Raw genomic sequence first — 19359 nt, forward strand, 5'->3', positions numbered from 1 at the left:
GTCGTTAAGACCTACCAGTTGGGAAACTCTAGTTTTCAACTTGACGAAGAGAGGCTGCACAACGGAATAAGCTTTTAGGATTAGGGGCAAATTTGTCCATAAGCTTTGTCTGATACTGAAGCCTATCTTCTCTTATAGCCTTCGTGCATATGTTCCTTATATGTTTATATTGCCTGTACGCTCCGTCGTTATCAGTTCGTTTGTATTCCGCTCAACAATGCCTTTTGCGGCTTAGCAGGCGAATAGTGCGGTTCTTTATTATTGTAGGTGGCTTGCAGCTTTTGGGAACCGTTTGAGGAACTGAATGGTTTGTAGCACGTAAGAGCGTGTGCAGTAAGAAGTCCCAATGACCGTCCATATCGAGTTGGGGGTGAGCATCCCAAACCACCTGTTGTAGATAGTCTTGTAGAGCTGACACATTCAACCGTTTAAAATTCCAACGCAAGTTATTGGTGGGGGACCTTATATAAATTTTGCTGACAAAACTAAAGGCTATGACGTCATGATCGCTTTTTCTCAGGGGAGACAAGATTGAGAGGTTGTCAACTAGAAATTCTTCGTTTGTGAATACAGTCTAAGCGCGATGGCGTCTGACTGTTTCTCCAACGAGTTGCCGACCTCACATTTTCGTACAATCCCAAGTCATCGATGAGGTTGAAGAACCGAGCTTCAATTTAGTTGTCGCCTCCAGTGTACGTGTGTTCCGCGAAGTTGACTCTAGGGAGATTAAAGTCCCCTAGAATCAGGATGTGTGTGAAACCGAGACGGGTAGAGCGGGATAGTCCTTCCAGCATACGACTATCGTACTCGATGTCGGCAGTTGGCTTCCTGTAAATGACTCCGACTAAACACCTCGAAGTACTAGACAATCTTACAGAGCACCATATGGATTCCTCAAGATTGTTAAACTCGAGGTTGTGAACTTGGTGCACCTCCAAGCAAGAGCTTATGTATGTGGCTGTAGTGGCTGTGCTTCGTTAATTAATCACCCTCAAACCGTTATCGTATAATCTTCAACGATGTTTGAAATCAGAAGGCAAAAAGAAGCAGCTACTACAGTTTATTTAGTAGATAATTCGGACCAGACAGCAGAGAGGCAAAATGAATGAGCAAGCGAACTGCGATTGTAGCAGTAGCAAGTAGTTGTAGTTGTAGTAGTAGTGAATGGGTGCAAATGTACACATATATATATGTATAGGAAAATGGATGAGTCAGCGAATAGATTAAGCAGTTAATAATGAAGCTAGCAGAATGAATACATGCGTAGGCGCTAAACAATGTTCAAGCATATGTATTTCATACAAGCATAATAATAAAGATAGTACAACAAGTTGTTATATCATGGATGACTTTGTCCATTAAATAGGTCAACAAAAGACCTTGATTGAACTAAACTCGATTGCACGTGAGTCACTATAATAGCTCCCCCCTGCAAACAAAGATATATGGAAAAATGTCTGTGTTTGCACAAAAAAATAGTAAACTGAGTAGGGTAGTTACAATCGTTTGAAAAAAATGGTTTGTACAAAATTATGATGAAGTTAGTGTGTGCTGTACATTTGGTTTGCGCCCGTCCGTGAGGTTTTAAAAAATAATAGCAATAAATAGAAGGAATGCGGTATTGCTTTACATTTTAAATAAAAATTATACGTGTAAGTGTAGGGGTACATAAGATATGTTGAGTTTTATAGCGTATAACATGAAATTAGTAATGTATGTGTATACAATGAAATTAATATTTAAAATAGTAGAAAATTATTAATAGAAGATTGCAGCGACATAATGTTGGGGCCATCTTACTCTTCGGCCAGACCTTGTCGTTACTGGATTCTCTTCGCTTGTGTTCGTCGATGTCGTTGATGATTGGAACTGACGCTTCGATGATTCAACGGTTTTCGCAGTATCTGTATGTACTGGCTGATCGTAGGCTTCGATGAAAGCTGGTTTGACTCGGTCGATGCTAATTACATCCGTTTTTCCAGCTTTTTCTACCGTGATAGTTTTGCCGTCTCTTTTAATCACCTTAAATGGACCATCGTAGGCCGGTTGTAAGGGACGTTGCACATTATCCCTTCTGATAAACACATGGGTACTGTCACTTAGTTGTTTGGGTATGTACACACGGCGTTGATGTTGTCTCGGAAGCGTTGTCCTTAGACTACTCATATGCTGCTTAAGACGCTGTACATAGTCCGCTATATCAGTTGGAACGCTTTTACCTGCAGTGAAAAACTCTCCTGGCAGACGTAGTGTGGTTCCATAAACCAATTCTGCTGGGCAGCATTCTATATCTTGTTTGATTGTTGATCTTAAGCTCAACATGACTAACGGTAGCTTGCTGGCCCAATCATTATTGCTGATGACAGCTGTAAGAGAAGCTTTAAGTTGCCGATGCAATCTCTCTACCATACCATTCGACATCGGATGGTAGGATGTTATGCGAATTCGTTTGATTCCGAGTAGTTCTGTGAGTTGTTGGAAGAGGCGGCTCTCGAATTGAGCTCCTCTATCGGTTGTGATATTAGTAGGTACGCCATAATGGGAAATCCAATGCTCTACTAGGGTTTTTGCGATAGTTTCGGCTGTAATATCTTTTATGGGCACAGCTACAGGCCATCGCGTGAATCTATCAATGCAAGTGAAAATGTAACTAAAGCCATTCGAAACCGGCAGTGGTCCTATAATATCGATATGTACGTGCTCGAATCTGTTATCGGGATGACGGAAATGACCTACTGCGGAACTGGTGTGGCGATGTATCTTAACTCTCTGGCATTTTATACACGCTTGCGTCCAATTACGAATATCCCGATTCATACTTGGCCATACAAAACGTTCGCTGATTAGTTTGATGGTGGACTTTATTCCGGGATGCGAAATATTGTGCATGGCTTCGAAAATGTTTCGCCTTAGCGGCTTTGGAATAAATGGTCTTGGTTGACCTGTAGAAATATCGCAGATGATGCTTACTTCTTCCAATGGAGTTTCTTTGAGAACTAACGAGGTTGTATTGGTAGACTTAAGTCTGTTTAACTCGACGTCGATATTTTGTAATGCTGCTAACTTGTGATAATCGATTTCGGACTGGACGAGAGCGTTGACCATCGTTCTGGATAGCGCGTCTGCCACTTCGTTACTATTGCCTTTGATTTACTGTATGTTAGACGTGAATTGGGAAATAAATTCTAATTGTCGGATTTCCCTCGGCGAGTAGTTGTCCTGTTTGGCATTCAATGCTTTTGTGAGGGGTTTATGGTCTGTATATACTGTGAAAATGGTACCCTCAATCATATGTCGGAAATGTTTTATTGCCAAGTAAATCGCTAGGAGTTCTCTTCCGAAAGTACTATATCTTGTTTGTGTCGGATTCAGTCTTTTCGAAAAAAATGAGAGCGGTTCCCATACGCCATTTACTAATTGTTGTAAAACGGCTCCTACCGCTACATCTGATGCATCCGTCATGATAGCTAACGGTGTTTCGCTCTTTCGTCTAGTTAGTGTCACTTCTTTATTTAGTGCTTTTTTAGCGTTCTCGAATGCTTGGATCGCGTCTGGTGACAATTGGAATGTCCGTGCGTTTCCGCGTAATGCATCTGTTAGTGGTTGCAATATTGACGCGCAATTCGGGATAAATCGTCTGTAATAATTTATTAACCCGAGAAATCGGCGTAACTTTTTCCATGAGTCGGGTAGGGGATAATTCCTAATGGCGTCGACTTCTGTTGCTATTGGTGTGATGCCTTGAGAAGTTATATTGTGACCTAGGAACTGTAAAGATTCTTTTCCGAATTCACACTTCTCAATATTTATAGAAATGCCGTGTTCTCTGAGTCGCATAAATAATTGCCGTAGTTGTTGCATATGCTCATCCTTAGTGGTGCTAGCTACTAATAAGTCGTCGATACACGCGTATACCCCAGGTAAACCTCTAATGACCTGGTCGATAAACCGCTGAAAGGTTTGTGCCGCGTTAGTCAGTCCAAAAGGCATACACAGGAATTCATATAGCCCAAATGGGGTTGTTACTGCTGTCTTCGGTATGTCTTGTGGGGCAACAGGGATGTGGTAGTATGCTCTGACTAAGTCGATCTTCGAGAAGATAGTAGTGCCCTCTATACTGTAGGTGAAATCATGAATGTGCGGTATAGGATATCTGTCAGCTACCGTTTGTTTGTTTAGTGCTCTGTAATCCCCACATGGCCTAATCTCTCCATTCTTTTTCGGGGCCATATGTAGCGGGGATGCCCACGGGCTGTTCGATGGCCTTATAATGCCTAGCCTCATTAGCTTGTCGAATTCCTGTTTTGCGATGGCTAGTCTTTTGGGATCTAACCTTCTTGGTCTTGCATTGATTGGTGGACCATTCGTTACGATGTGATGCTGAATAGAATGTTTGAGATCCGCTTTATTGTATGTTACTTTTACGAGTTCAGGGAACTCCCTTAACAACAATTTATATGGATCACCACAACTTTTATCTATCACAAGGTTCATTGAAACGGCTTCCGTAAGTATTCCTCTTATCGAAGTGGTTTGACTGCCGTTTATAAGTCTGTGTCGTCTAGAGTCTACTAGCAGGTCAAAGTTACATAAGAAATCTATGCCTATTATGGGCATCGATACGTCTGCTATGACAAAGTTCCAACGGTATGAAGCGCCACGTCCAAAATCTAGGGACAATTTCCGTTTACCATATGTCTTAATATCTGATTTATTTGCTGCTCTTAGCACTAACGACGGGTTAATGTTTTTTCTTTCCTCGTTAAATGGAGGTACTACGCTAATTTCCGCTCGAGTGTCAACTAAGAATTGTGCGCCAGTGGTCCGGTCTTGTATATAAAATAGGCGACTATTTTCAGGCATTATGTGTGTTGATGCTGTTGCCATTGATACTCGTGGGTATCGGTTACTATCCCTGTTAAATCTACAAGGTTGTAGGCACTTTCTAGCCCTGTAGCCGAACATTTGATGATACCAACATATCGCGGGAGTTGTGCGTCGTCTAGAAGTTGACCGGGTCCTTTCACGCGAACGATCTCGCGATGACCTTTGTGGCTTTTCTCTCTGCGTTAACTCTGAGAGTTTTCGGCACAAAACATTTATTTCCTTCTGTAGAGTATCAAGTCTATCGTCTACCGTCACATTGTGTAGTGGAGGGCTTGCTTGCTTGCTTCTTTCGTATATTCTATCGGCTATCTTTGCTATATTGTCTAAATCAGCATCCGTATCTCCCACAGCTAGGATCTGCTGTATATTTGCAGGGAGTCGGCGGAGCCACAGTTGATAAAAGAGATTATTGTCAATGTGTCTATCGCCAAGTAGACTTTTCATATAATTTTTTAGTTGTGATGGGGTCCTATCTCCCATTTGTACTTGGTTAAGAAGTTGTTCGACGGCTTGTTGGTCACTGAGAGAGAGAGTTTTAGTTACAGCCTCTTTTAGCACGTCGTATGGTTTTTCTGTGTCTGGTTTTGCTAGTGCCTCTCGAACGCTGTCAGCTACTTCGTCTGGGAGTAGTGTGTTTGTCAGGCCGAACTTATCCTTTTGCAAAAGAATGCGGTTAGCGAGAAAATAATTTTCAAGTCTTATAAACCAAAGTTTTGGGTCTGCGATTTTAAAAGAAGGGGCAGGGAGATTAAGAGACCTCACGGACGAGGCTTGCTGTACGCTTGAAACTGTGTTTTCATAAGACATGCTTATAAAAATTAAGTAGCACACGAAAATAATTTAACAATCACAAGGAAAAATAGACGGGCGAAAACAATGATAGTAAAAAAATGGCACAATTTATAAAATGGAACAGACTTACTAAATTGCACCAATATATCAATAGTTTATGAATAATTGTTATTTATTATGATTATAATCGTCACGTTTAATAATGTTTGCGAAATAATGTAAGTGTAATTAAAATAATAATATAAATCCACAGTTGTAATTATAGTTCATTTGATAATCCAAATTGAGATGAAGGTAGTCGAATTTTTGGAATTTGATTATTTCGTCAAAATTCGCTTCCCGTTCTCACGTCGGGATTACCATTTCTGTAGTGGCTGTGCTTCGTTAATTAATCACCCTCAAACCGTTATCGTATAATCTTCAACGATGTTTGAAATCAGAAGGCAAAAAGAAGCAGCTACTACAGTTTATTTAGTAGATAATTCGGACCAGACAGCAGAGAGGCAAAATGAATGAGCAAGCGAACTGCGATTGTAGCAGTAGCAAGTAGTTGTAGTTGTAGTAGTAGTGAATGGGTGCAAATGTACACATATATATATGTATAGGAAAATGGATGAGTCAGCGAATAGATTAAGCAGTTAATAATGAAGCTAGCAGAATGAATACATGCGTAGGCGCTAAACAATGTTCAAGCATATGTATTTCATACAAGCATAATAATAAAGATAGTACAACAAGTTGTTATATCATGGATGACTTTGTCCATTAAATAGGTCAACAAAAGACCTTGATTGAACTAAACTCGATTGCACGTGAGTCACTATAATAGCTCCCCCCTGCAAACAAAGATATATGGAAAAATGTCTGTGTTTGCACAAAAAAATAGTAAACTGAGTAGGGTAGTTACAATCGTTTGAAAAAAATGGTTTGTACAAAATTATGATGAAGTTAGTGTGTGCTGTACATTTGGTTTGCGCCCGTCCGTGAGGTTTTAAAAAATAATAGCAATAAATAGAAGGAATGCGGTATTGCTTTACATTTTAAATAAAAATTATACATGTAAGTGTAGGGGTACATAAGATATGTTGAGTTTTATAGCGTATAACATGAAATTAGTAATGTATGTGTATACAATGAAATTAATATTTAAAATAGTAGAAAATTATTAATAGAAGATTGCAGCGACATAATGTTGGGGCCATCTTACTCTTCGGCCAGACCTTGTCGTTACTGGATTCTCTTCGCTTGTGTTCGTCGATGTCGTTGATGATTGGAACTGACGCTTCGATGATTCAACGGTTTTCGCAGCAGCTACTACAGTTTATTTAGTAGATAATTCGGACCAGACAGCAGAGAGGCAAAATGAATGAGCAAGCGAACTGCGATTGTAGCAGTAGCAAGTAGTTGTAGTAGTAGTGAATGGGTGCAAATGTACACATATATATATGTATAGGAAAATGGATGAGTCAGCGAATAGATTAAGCAGTTAATAATGAAGCTAGCAGAATGAATACATGCGTAGGCGCTAAACAATGTTCAAGCATATGTATTTCATACAAGCATAATAATAAAGATAGTACAACAAGTTGTTATATCATGGATGACTTTGTCCATTAAATAGGTCAACAAAAGACCTTGATTGAACTAAACTCGATTGCACGTGAGTCACTATATGGCTACTCCGCCCCCAATTCCTGTTTTTCTGTCGTTGCGGAACAAAGTCATCCCAGGTAATGCTAACTCTTGGTCCGAGAACTGAGAAGATATCCAGGTTTCAGATATTCCTATCAGATGGGCCTTATTAGCATTGCTAAGTTCACGTAGTTCATTCAAGTTGTTTAGTAGACTCGCGGCGTTCATATATAAGCAGTTTATGCTTTCAATTTGGAACGCGTGAGCTTCTTCCTGTTTGTCTGTATGGGCCTTACGTGAATGGACAGGTAGCCCACCTAAATGAGGTTTGCCGATGTGGTAGGCCATGTCATTTACACGATTTTTTATCGTATAGACAGTTTACAAGTGGAATGGTCAGCTCCAACTTGCCTTTGTGTTTGGTCCTAGCTTCGTATGGCCTATCAGGGTGCATATGGATTCCAGGTGGCAGTCGACGTCTGTTGGCACGAAATGCTTACAGAGTTGCGGCCACCATATGTGAAGATGAGAAGGTTATCTTCATTAGACGGGGTCTAGTATCACCATCCTTCTTGGCTAGTTTCGTCACATGCTGAGTCAGTATGTTTTTGAGCCTCAAGGACTGTTTGATGAATTTCCATTCCCTGATGTCAGTCTTTAATTGAGTAGGGTCCGTATTTTCCTGTATACCTTGCACGATTATATTCCTCCCGCGGAAAAACTGATCGCGAGTTTCTTTGGGGATGTTCCGGATGAGATTGCGCTCAGAATACGGTATGTCAGGCAGTATTATTATTATTATTCACAAACATCTTATAAGTACATAAGTGTTGTGAAGAAACCATTTCGCGTTTCTTTAAAAACTACAATAATACACAATTTTTAATAATGTCAGCATTATACTTGCCATATTAAAAAAATTTAGAGTAATAATAGTAGAATATTAATAATAATCAATCGGGTCTGTGTAACTGCGAAGAATATTGAATTGAGTTCAAAGAAGGAAATGGAGAAAATAAGGGAATAGAAATAAAGGAGACGTGAAATACGCAAACAGTTTAATTGGCGTGTTTATGAACATAAAACAAGAACAAACGACTATGTATATATCGTCAAATTAGTAACAAAAAATAATTAAGAAAAAATAACTTATTATCGCAGTAAGATATGACGCTAGAATAAATGTTTGTGCAGTCATAGCTTGCAGAGATACTATGAAAGTCTAAATTAAGTGAAAAGGATAACGAAATATCAATATGTATGAGTCTGTAAATCACCAACGTGGACGATCTATGTCGAAAATGATTGCAGGCCTACTCGAGTTAGACGTGAATGGTGTGACGAACCAACTAACGTCGAAGTCACACCTCATGGTCAGCACCTTACGTGGACTACCCCATTGACGTATCAAGGTACCATAGATGCTTTGAAGACTGTACAACACAGAGGACGTTATTACAGAAATATATTAGTTAAGGTAGATACAAGCGAAAGTAAGACCACTGCCGCATGGGCCAGTCCATGGCGTATGATTAACTAATGCGCGTTGCTTGTACATGACCTTGGCAGGGAGCGATGATCTGTTCGACATTCAGTGATCCAACTGGCGGATGATTTGGCTAGGGCTTAGTGACATTTCGATGGCCCTACAATACTCCCCCACCAGATTCAACGGTCGTTTGAATCGGTACCAAACACGTTGGGACTAGTTGCGCACCGGAGATTACCAAACGATTAGTATGAATCCTCCGGGTATTTCCGAGCTGTAAAACAAAATGGAAAGTAGGCGGCAGAAACTGATCGGGAAAACAACGAATAATAATATGTTGGTACGACGTTGGTTAAACGTAAAGCGATTAACCATAGAAATAATGAAAAGAACAAAACGTCTTATTGTTCTATCAAGTCGCGCTGAAATATATAGCTTTGACAAGTAATTCAGTTCCTCTGATGAGAAACGTTAAGTTTACCGCAAGAGTAATGATGCTATAGCAATAGTAGGATAAATGTACTATCAATCGATGCCGAAGTCTATACTGTCATTGATTTAAATTTGAATGCCAGACAGTGTCGTTGACAGCTTCTAGTTATATCTATATCTAACAGACTAACCGTAAGTACAGAAGTATAACCGTGAAGAGTGGTCGTGATTTCGTTGTGCGAAGCTATTGACCAACTTGTAGTCAGAGTTTGAAAAGTCGATTACTGCTGTTACAGTCAATAAGGGTTGAAGACTACAAATCGACAGCAAAGGTGGCACGATGAAGTCTCTAAAAGATGATAAACGGTGAATGCTGCGTGTTTGTTCGGTTAGTGAACAGAAAAATATCGAAAAGAACATAAGAAACCAAGAGTGTCACTCTGGACTCATGTCAATGATACCCGTGAAAAACGCTGTCAGTGTTGGGATAGAGGCGACAATATCGTTTTCAGTTTGCAGGAGATTCGCTCGACTGCATAAACTGATGATTCGCGCGAATGATATTGTCGTCAGACCACCAATTGAACTGGACAGGTTGTAAATCGTCGAGTAGTTGAACAGCCGATTGATTTACCGGAATCATCTGTTAAATAACAGCCACGAGGAAACAATACTTCATAAAATGAAGTGCGACATCGAAGTAGAACAACTACAATAGTTCAGATGTGTTACAATGTCAAGTCTAAATAACATCGTTCTTACGTATACTGACAGTTGCACTGAACGTTCGTTTAAGCATTATTAGCGTAACAGTTGGAGGTGTGAATAAAAACATATACGAAAACTATGGTTGGGTTCGTGGAGAATTTTCGAGGACGTTTAGATATTTTCCAAACCCGTATCGCATGTAAATAAACCGAAAATAGAATTAAAATGACTGTCGTGTAATAAGGAAGTCGAGCCATGATTTAACGTGTGAATTAATAGCAAATACAAGGGGTATAATAAACATTAGTTAAAATGGTAACCACCAATGTAACTAAGGTTTAGAGGGTCCAGGTAACGTGGCCATTTCGTAAAAGGCTGATACAAAGAGCTTATTACCTAGCGTTAAGTGACATATTAAGTACGACAACGTGTGCACTTGGGACATGGACTAAGCGTGCCCGTGTACATGCAATATGTTTTACCACAGTATGTCGACTAACGAGTCATAAATGTACATGATTTCGACTAAAACTTGACGGCAGTGACAGAATATATGACTAGTTTACGTGAAAGCAACTACGAAATGTTATCACGCATCATAAATATAGTACGAAATAATCTAATGAAATTATGAAACTCGCCTGGGTTACTCTTACCTCTAAGTAATGAAGATATGAATTAGGCAGTAGTTTGAATCTGGATTATGTACGAGGTACTGTTGATTAAATTTTTCGATTAACACAGCATTGTAGACTGAATTTGTATAAGTCCAGAATTAATTTAAGCCGAATACATAGCATTACCTGACGAACAGTCTAAACGAGATCTAAGATCGCAGGAAATTTATAGTTCAAACTCACCGTAAATTTCTAGCATTCGTATCCTCTGTTTGGCCATGGAACTCAGCAATTGGAAATTAGGCAGGCAGTGGTAAAAAAAAGCAAAACATTCTAGTGGATAGTGGTTAAGCAGAAAGATGAATTTATAGTCGATAGTTAATCTTGTCTTATTTATACCAGTGGATAAGGTACAAAGAGATATGCGTTCGTGTTGCCTTGTGGCTATACTCACGAGTGGTTGATATTTTAACAGACATATTACACAGGAGCATTTACATGCTCCTAATGCTTGTTAAAGAACCACGATAGCCGATTATAATCGTAGTTGGTTGGTTAGTTCTGTCGATTGAACGAATTATCTAGGTTTAAATGCTAATCAACATTGACATGAAGCAACGAAAGTTCACAGTGATAGATTAACATAGGCGATGATAAAAATGAAAAGGAATAAGTATATAATGCAATAATAAAGATCATACTGATACGTTGCGTTATTCGAAGTCTTGCTCACCAGTGTTGATCACCAACGTAGACGATCTATGTCGAAAATGATTGCAGGCCTACTCGAGTTAGACGTGAATGGTGTGACGAACCAACTAACGTCGAAGTCACACCTCATGGTCAGCACCTTACGTGGACTACCCCATTGACGTATCAAGGTACCATAGATGCTTTGAAGACTGTACAACACAGAGGACGTTATTACAGAAATATATTAGTTAAGGTAGATACAAGCGAAAGTAAGACCACTGCCGCATGGGCCAGTCCATGGCGTATGATTAACTAATGCGCGTTGCTTGTACATGACCTTGGCAGGGAGCGATGATCTGTTCGACATTCAGTGATCCAACTGGCGGATGATTTGGCTAGGGCTTAGTGACATTTCGATGGCCCTACAAGTCATATATGCATAGTGAAGATAAAACGGGTCTGAGAATTTAATTTGAGTGTGACACAAGTTATTATCTTAATTAGAAACTTCGTAATCTTAAGAATACTTATTTAGAGGGAAAGAAGAGGGAAAAGAAGTGAACACCTAGTGAAAAGTTTCATCCATGATAAGAATAATAATTGTGTAATGAATATCAACCTCAGAAGGAAACCAGCAATTGAAAAAATAAAATAAAAATCCTTTAAAGCACTCGGATGAATACATTTAGATTTATGTAATAGTATACAGAGTGAAACAGGATATTAGCATAAATATTTGTGCAATAATAATTAAGAATGATGCTATGAAAGTCAAAATCGATTTCAAAAGACAATCTGGAGTTAAATATGTTTAGAAGGATAAGAAGAGATAAAACGAATATCTAATGTGTCGGGGAACTAATAATGATAATAATAACGGTAATAATGATAAACACGAAAATAAGCTGACTTCATATATTAAGATAAATAGAAATAAAATAAAATATGTGTGAAAAGATTTAAAGCTTTTATCTCGCTTTTCAGGCAATTAAATGGATGACGGACCTTGTTTTTATAAATCATTATTGAATACATTGATATTCGATAGGTGACATAATCCACTTTCGGAAAGAAAATCATCAAGGAGACTTTTGGACTGGGTTGTAGTTTCACTGCAACGGAGGTTCACTGGCAGTCTGTTCCACATGGTTGAGTAGCGAATAAGGAAAAAATTCTGACGTAAGTTTGTGTGGGTTCTTGGAATCGCTAGAATATTCTGCTTATTGCGTAGATTGTGGGATGATATCATAAAGTATGAAGGGGTGGATACCGAAGAGTAGGAAATACCGTTAATAAGCGGGTAGATAAAGACAAGATTTAATTTGATACGTCTGATCCAAAGAGGTTCTAAGTTGAGTTGTTGACATCTTTGGTGATAGTCTTTGTTATCAGAATACCCCAGAACAGCTTTGGTGAACTTTCTTTGAACACCTTCAATTTTAATCAGGTCATTATGTCTGCAATTACTGTAAACTAAAATACCATATTCAAGAATGGGTAAGATACATTTTCTGTATAATAACAATCTTGATTCGATATTATTGACGTTGATCGTTATCAATCCGATGAGCTTTCTAGCTTTGGATACTTGAGATATAATGTGCTCAGAAAAGTCAAGACTGTTACTACATCTTAAACCCAGGTCACGAACATTCCCATCTGATTTCAGTAAATGACTCGCTAGTAAGACATCCTCTACGTCGGTAGTGTTACAAGAAGTAGCCTCGGGTGATTTTAATGCTTAGATTCCTTTCCCCGAGTGAGCCATGTGACTGTCAAAGGCTCTATTCTTGGAAGTCCAATTTTCTTGTTCAATTCTCCCCAGAACATCCTATCATTTTTGTCCTGCAAACTGAGAGGAAGGTCAGGGTTGTCTTTGAAGTTCATGACTATGAGAGAGTCATCACGAACCGTTATTGTCGTCCCAGGTTTTCCGATGCGTTCAGGTTTAGCATCTTGTTGTTTGGGGGTCGAAGCACGTTTATGTATCCTTGGCTCTTTGATGACCGGACGGACAATCTTGGGGGTAGACTGTGCGAGCAGATCACCAGTTGACTTCCGTTCAACAACTGGGTTGTTCAACTTAGACTGTGACGCCTGGCCCCTTTTAGCTCTTTTGACATGGGTCCAATCACCTACAGAGTTTTTGGGAACCACTGTCGCGTTCAAGGACCTTGTGCTGTGAGACCCGAGTTTGCCGATGGAGTCGAGTACCGTCGTCGTAATCATGGTGCTGAGTTTCAGAGTGTCATCATTATTGCTGTTGCATGCTCCGTCGTTGGTAGACCTGTCGACATCCCTGTTCTCGTTTTCAATGCGCTCTCTTGTTTTTCTACCTATTTTTTGACTGTCTTTTCCCATATTTGCCGACAACTTGCTCTGCAGACCTGTCAGTAGGACAATGATATTACTCAGCAAGACTGCAGCATCCGTGCTGCACGTAACACATTTCCACTTATGATCCGACTTGCCGAGTCTGTTGTGAGCAGTTGCTGTGAGATCTGTGCACACTTCGTGGAACCAACGATTGCAGTTGTCGCATTGCATTCCAGATGTAACAGCAAAACGGCATCCAGGTCGTTTGCATAAATTTTTCATGACTGTATTGACGTAAACTGTGTTGTAGATGCTAGCAAAAGCCTAAGGCCGTTAAAAATACACGAAAAAGCACACTGAAAACGGACAAAAATGGATAAAACGGATGAGATAAACTGAACTAATCTTTACGTGAAAAACTGGAAAACAACCGAATAGTAAGCTGAGGGAAAACCACAGTTAACTATGAAATGGGGTGAAACTCAAAAAAAGCAATCTACCGAACGTATAGCTCAGGATAGATTCTTTTGATCAGAAATGGTACTTTCGTTACGGAAGAACACAGCAAAAGTTTGATAAATGCAAATCACGTTAGGACTAAATTTCCCGTTCAAAAAGCGCGGTTGTTCCTCCTAATTAGGACTGGTCATATAGGGGATATACTCAGAAAATTATATATAGTAAGGTCAACTTGTTTCTACTAAAGATTCGTATCCAGCTTGGGAACAAGATATACGGGAATTATTTGCTTGAAGAAATAGTATCATTGCCTTTTGTTAATATTCACAGCGCTGAAGGTGGAAAAGATAAACAAAGATCAGTTAACACTTTTGGGAAGCAAGTACATACCTAATAATAGATTTTATGGCTAATCAATGAGTTTGAATGTTTATTGACCAAATTGTGTTTTAATGTAGTAAATGAGAAAAGCCGGCCAAGGTATTGAAATTGCGTAATGGCAGAGCTAATTTTATTTTACTTTGATTATAATCTGCGATTTCCCTGAACCTTTAAATGTACTGAAAGTAAGTCATAATGAATTTTGATGTTTATTTCCGTATTTCGTCTATTGCTATAAGTGTGCTTTTTGAGGGGACTGGAAACAGCTGATAGCTTCATGTGCAAATAGAAGGCAGTATGTGACATATGCAGATAGTAACTATAAAATACCAACAATACGTTCTTACTGTTTTCACTGTTTGTGTCCGTATAAAAGACTCCGGATTTATAAATATTGAAAGCTATTCTGCTGCACCTGTCAAACTACACACCCCTTAACTTATAAATCATGAAACAAAAGTGATCCATCCCTTTCAGCTTAATTAGTCATATAGTACTAGTTATCAGTCCAAAACGTTCGGTTCAGCCTTATGCAGCAATAACGATCGTTTTCAGCTCTACCTTGTTGCCGATTCCCTCGTAAAGGATCGATCATACGTTATAGGCTTTCATTCTAGTTGCTGATACCATTGGTAAGTTGTAAGTGTTGGTTACCATGATAAACGCGGAATATCGACCAGAGTAGACGGCTAAAGACTCTAAACTGTTATGGCAGTCCAGAGAAATAAGATATTGGGACTTAAGTAGTTATTAAACATACTCCATCGTAAAAATCAACCTCATAAAGTGAAAATTCCCAGGAACTCGATCGATTCGTATAAGATGTTAAAAATTCCATTGACTGACTTTACATCTTTGGATACCCAAATGTCAGAATAGGCTAGTTGATTGAAGTCCTCGCGATTCTAACAAATGATTGGAGACTGAGTGGCATGAAGCTGAGTTCGTCGCAACAGAGCAGATGTATGTCTTTATCTCCCCTTAAATTCTAAGCTTCTTGGTTATCCTAGAAAATTTTCATCCCACAAACATTTCTTCGACCGTGTCATTCATAACTATTTTTCTCCACTACTACTGACACTGTTACTACTTTTGTCACCCTAATATCTTCCTATGCTGTTGTGTGGCAATGTATGTCGAGTTACATGTATACCAGGTTCTAGGTTGTTTATAAGTGACTCACTGAGCATTTTAAGCATGACCCCACGTAGTTGAGACATGAAATCACAATTATATCCTTACAGCACGACTAGAAAACAAAACTTGATAAATACTACGTCGGAATATACCGTAGTTTCGGAGTTATTGCTTGAAATTATCCCCAGGCTTTCGTTTCTAAACTGGTGACGCTGTTCAGTCAATAAATTACTGTTGTGAATGGCTGTGACCTGTATCTATTAGTGAACTCTTGGGATTATTTTTTAAAATACCTAGTCAGTTCATTCAAAGTATCCTGCAGTTAAAGCCCGTTATTTCTACTGAACACCACCGTTCTGAAATACGAATCCTGATTGTTTATAGTTGACACTTCCTAAGAAGTAGGAAGAGTGAGGACCTTTATTCGTTAATTTGTGATACAACATTCTTTAAATCTATATTTAGGTGTTCTGTCCATTTCTACTACCTGTCCGACCATAAAAAGTCTCATCATCATTTTACTGTCAGTAGACTCAGATCTAGTTTTTACACAAGCTCCACACATAAAACTAGGTGTTTTGTTAAGGTTTTCAATGAGCAGACTTATCTAGAACTACTACTAGTGCTTCCTCGCATTGTTTACCAGGTTAAAGAGGACAGTACCAAAACTGGTTGATCTTGTGTCAGATGACTGTGTTTGATTGTGATAGTAATCTATCATAAAGGGCTTTTCCCAAAAACTTTAACAGCACCAGTCATGTTGACGAACCGGGGAATATCGAAGAGCTGTTGATGCTACAATCTACAGGGTTGATTGTATGATAAGCGGGTTGCTACTACTATGAGTGTTACCCGAGAAAATCCATATCTCGCCAATCAGCAGGTAAACGGTATCAAACAATGTCATAACAGTGTAATTCGTGGTCGTGATAATGTCTATTGGTCATGTATTTAGATGGGAAAATATAGAGCCATACACCAAATATACGAGAGTGTGGCTGCAATAATGTTTCTGATGAATAACCAGCATCCACAACAATGTTCCAGGTATAACTCCTTATGAAAACCACTTGGTTTGGTCTGGGCACCCGGGCAGTACCCGAGCCCTCATACAAATTGAACGATTTATGTGGTGCATATATATTTGGTGCCTCCTTGTACCAATTTTCGTGTTTAAATAAATAAATGCTACCCAATGAGTGGAGGTGGTTAGGAAAGGTTGACCCTTCACTTCGTATTGCTCTATAGATTCCGGTGCCGGCTGTTAGTCTTTAATACTGTGGAGCTAACATATCAAAGACTCACAAAAAGACCGTCTATAACGGGCTACAAACGTTTGTTCCTTGCACCTTGTGATCACACTATCAGGTTGTCAAAACCATTTCTAACTCCGTTTCCATTTCGGGTACCTCAAACTGTGTCCTTTAACGAGATGGCCGACCGGGAAGTGACAACCACCCTCATAACTTTAATAACTCTGGAAATCACCTTGTTTACAGTTAAATCTGCTTTTCTTTTCCCAACATTTCTATTTCTATAATTCCTCGTTTTTCGTCTTCCTACACGTTGTACTAATGCCAACAGTCCTAGTTTTCCTGAATCCCCCTTCAAACTACTTGTTGGAGCCTCCAATACTTTGTCAAATCAGAAAAGAGTCACTAGCTAAGACCTTAGAACCTGGTTTCATCTATGTTTACTTTCTCCAAAGCATAAATACATGATCCTAATGTGTTCGTTCGATTAATGTGACCTAGCTAGTACAACAAACCAACAGGATTCGCCTTTTTGTATATCGAGATTTGACTGCGATTCCTCGTGCCCTCATAGATATAGTGTGAAGTTCCAAACCAAAACAGGCTTTCCTATACTGAATTACAGTATTCAATCGCTTATGCACCGGTTAAATGGTACTGAAGGACACAAACACTCCGTTGTCTCTATCGTTTTTGCCTACGCTCTCACTGACTACAGTTCAGATGATAAAAATGACACGTTTTACAAAAAGCTTTCTAATCTTCAAAATACCAAGTGCTCAAACGTAGTAATTGTAGCAGGTAATTCCAACACTCAAGTACGTAGGCTAACTCAAGCTGGTAGACACTTGTGTCTCTTGGCGACTCAAGACAGTGAACAATTATCCCAAGATAACTGTTATTCTTAGAAAGTAGGAACTTTAAGTATAATGAGAAACATTGTCTAACCTTTCAACCCTTAAGATTAATACAAATGCGCTGGTACGGCCGAGAGTGGGGAGAGTCCGCTCTCCCTCTCGAAACACTCACATGACCACGCATATATAGCCTCTGCCAGGGAAGTCCTACTCACTGCCTTCTCGTGGCGGAGGTGTTGTTTACGAAAATGAGAGGATGAAAATCGAATGTCCGGCACTTTAACCGGATCCCAAACCAAATCAATGGTGCACATGGGCTCCAGTATCGTGCAGGAACAATTGGCGTATGAACCAATCGTTGGTCACCGGCTTCCATGGGACTGCATCTCCTTACGATGCTCCACTGCCTTGTGGATCAGTCGTTCAGGTCGAAGGCTCGGGGAGTGGCCCCCTAATAAAACCACCTGCTTCGGTTTGGGCACCCGGTCAGTATCACAGCCCCCACACACATATCAAATGAGATTTGTGTGGCGCATATGTATTTGGTACCTCCTTGTACCAATATGTGTTAAAATAAAATAAAATAAAAATACATAAACATTGGTACAAGGAGGCACCAGTTGTACATGCACTACACTTCGTCATTCGATTTATGTGACAGCTCGGATACCGCCCGGTTTACCAAACTGAACCTGGCGGTTTTTTAGGGGACCATTCCGCGAACCTTTGACCTAAAGGTCTAGTCCACAAGACGGCGAAGCAACGTTGGGAGATACAGTCCCATGGTAGTCGGTGACCAACGATAGGTTCGTGTGTCATCTGTCCCCCCAGATTCCTAGAGCCCACTTGCACCAATGGCTTGGTGTCAAGGTTTCCATCTCCCTTAGATAGATCCTTCGTATCCGACAACCCAGTCAAAGCGCCGGACATTCTCTTTTCGTCCTCTCAATTTCGTGAATAACACCCCCATTGAGAGAAGGCTGCTAGTAGGACCTCCCTGTCAGTGGCTGTATGCTGGTTTGGCCGCCCCTAACCTTATTCCAACCATCCACAACACTAGTCAGCATTGAGCGTCGTGGTAATCGGTGTTCAGGCGTATGTAACACGTGACCCAACCATCTCAATCGATGAAGATTTACGACCTAATCAAATGACTTACCATCCTCATTCCCTAATACCCTGAGTCTGACCTCACTATTACTTACCTGGTGATTCTAACACATGCGAGCAATATTTCTAAGATATTTGTAATCAAATACTAGTAACTTACAAGTATCCTCTACCCTTAATGGTCACGTTTCCCAGCCGTCAAGTAGAACAGAATGAACTGCCACGCAGTATACTCATCCCTCAATTGATAGACGGATATCTCGCCTTCGCCATATGTCACGTAAATTGACAAACGCCAAACGAGCTTTACTGAATTGATGCAGAGATTTCATCAGACACAAACCCATTAGGGTTGATCAGACTTCCAAGGTAAGTGAAGCTGTCAGCGCATCTAAACATCCCGGTATTGTTTCCCAGTTCTACTAAGAGACTGCATTTTATCAGCGTTCTCACCAAACAGGACTATGTCATCTGCATATTCTAAGTCGATAAGTGGATCTCCTGGTAGGCGATGAATGCCCGAAAATCTAGACAAGAACATCATCTCCAGCAGTTTTTCTATAATGGAGATAGTGAACAGCCTTGTCGAACATCAC

At 39.8% G+C, this 19359-nt stretch overlaps 1 protein-coding gene across 1 annotated transcript in view; it reads left to right on the forward strand.

Moving 5' to 3' along the window:
- Nucleotides 1–14255: 14255 nt before the first annotated feature.
- DYRK1A_2 (Dual specificity tyrosine-phosphorylation-regulated kinase 1A) overlaps nt 14256–19359 on the forward strand; it is a 54328-nt gene continuing 49224 nt past the window's right edge. Inside the window, exon 1 of the mRNA XM_051218070.1 lies at nt 14256–14591. The gene's annotated coding sequence lies outside the window, so the exon portion shown is untranslated. The remainder of the gene's footprint in view (nt 14592–19359) is intronic.

Source organism: Schistosoma haematobium, chromosome 7 (assembly GCF_000699445.3).
Source record: "Schistosoma haematobium chromosome 7, whole genome shotgun sequence".
NCBI lineage: Eukaryota > Metazoa > Platyhelminthes > Trematoda > Strigeidida > Schistosomatidae > Schistosoma > Schistosoma haematobium.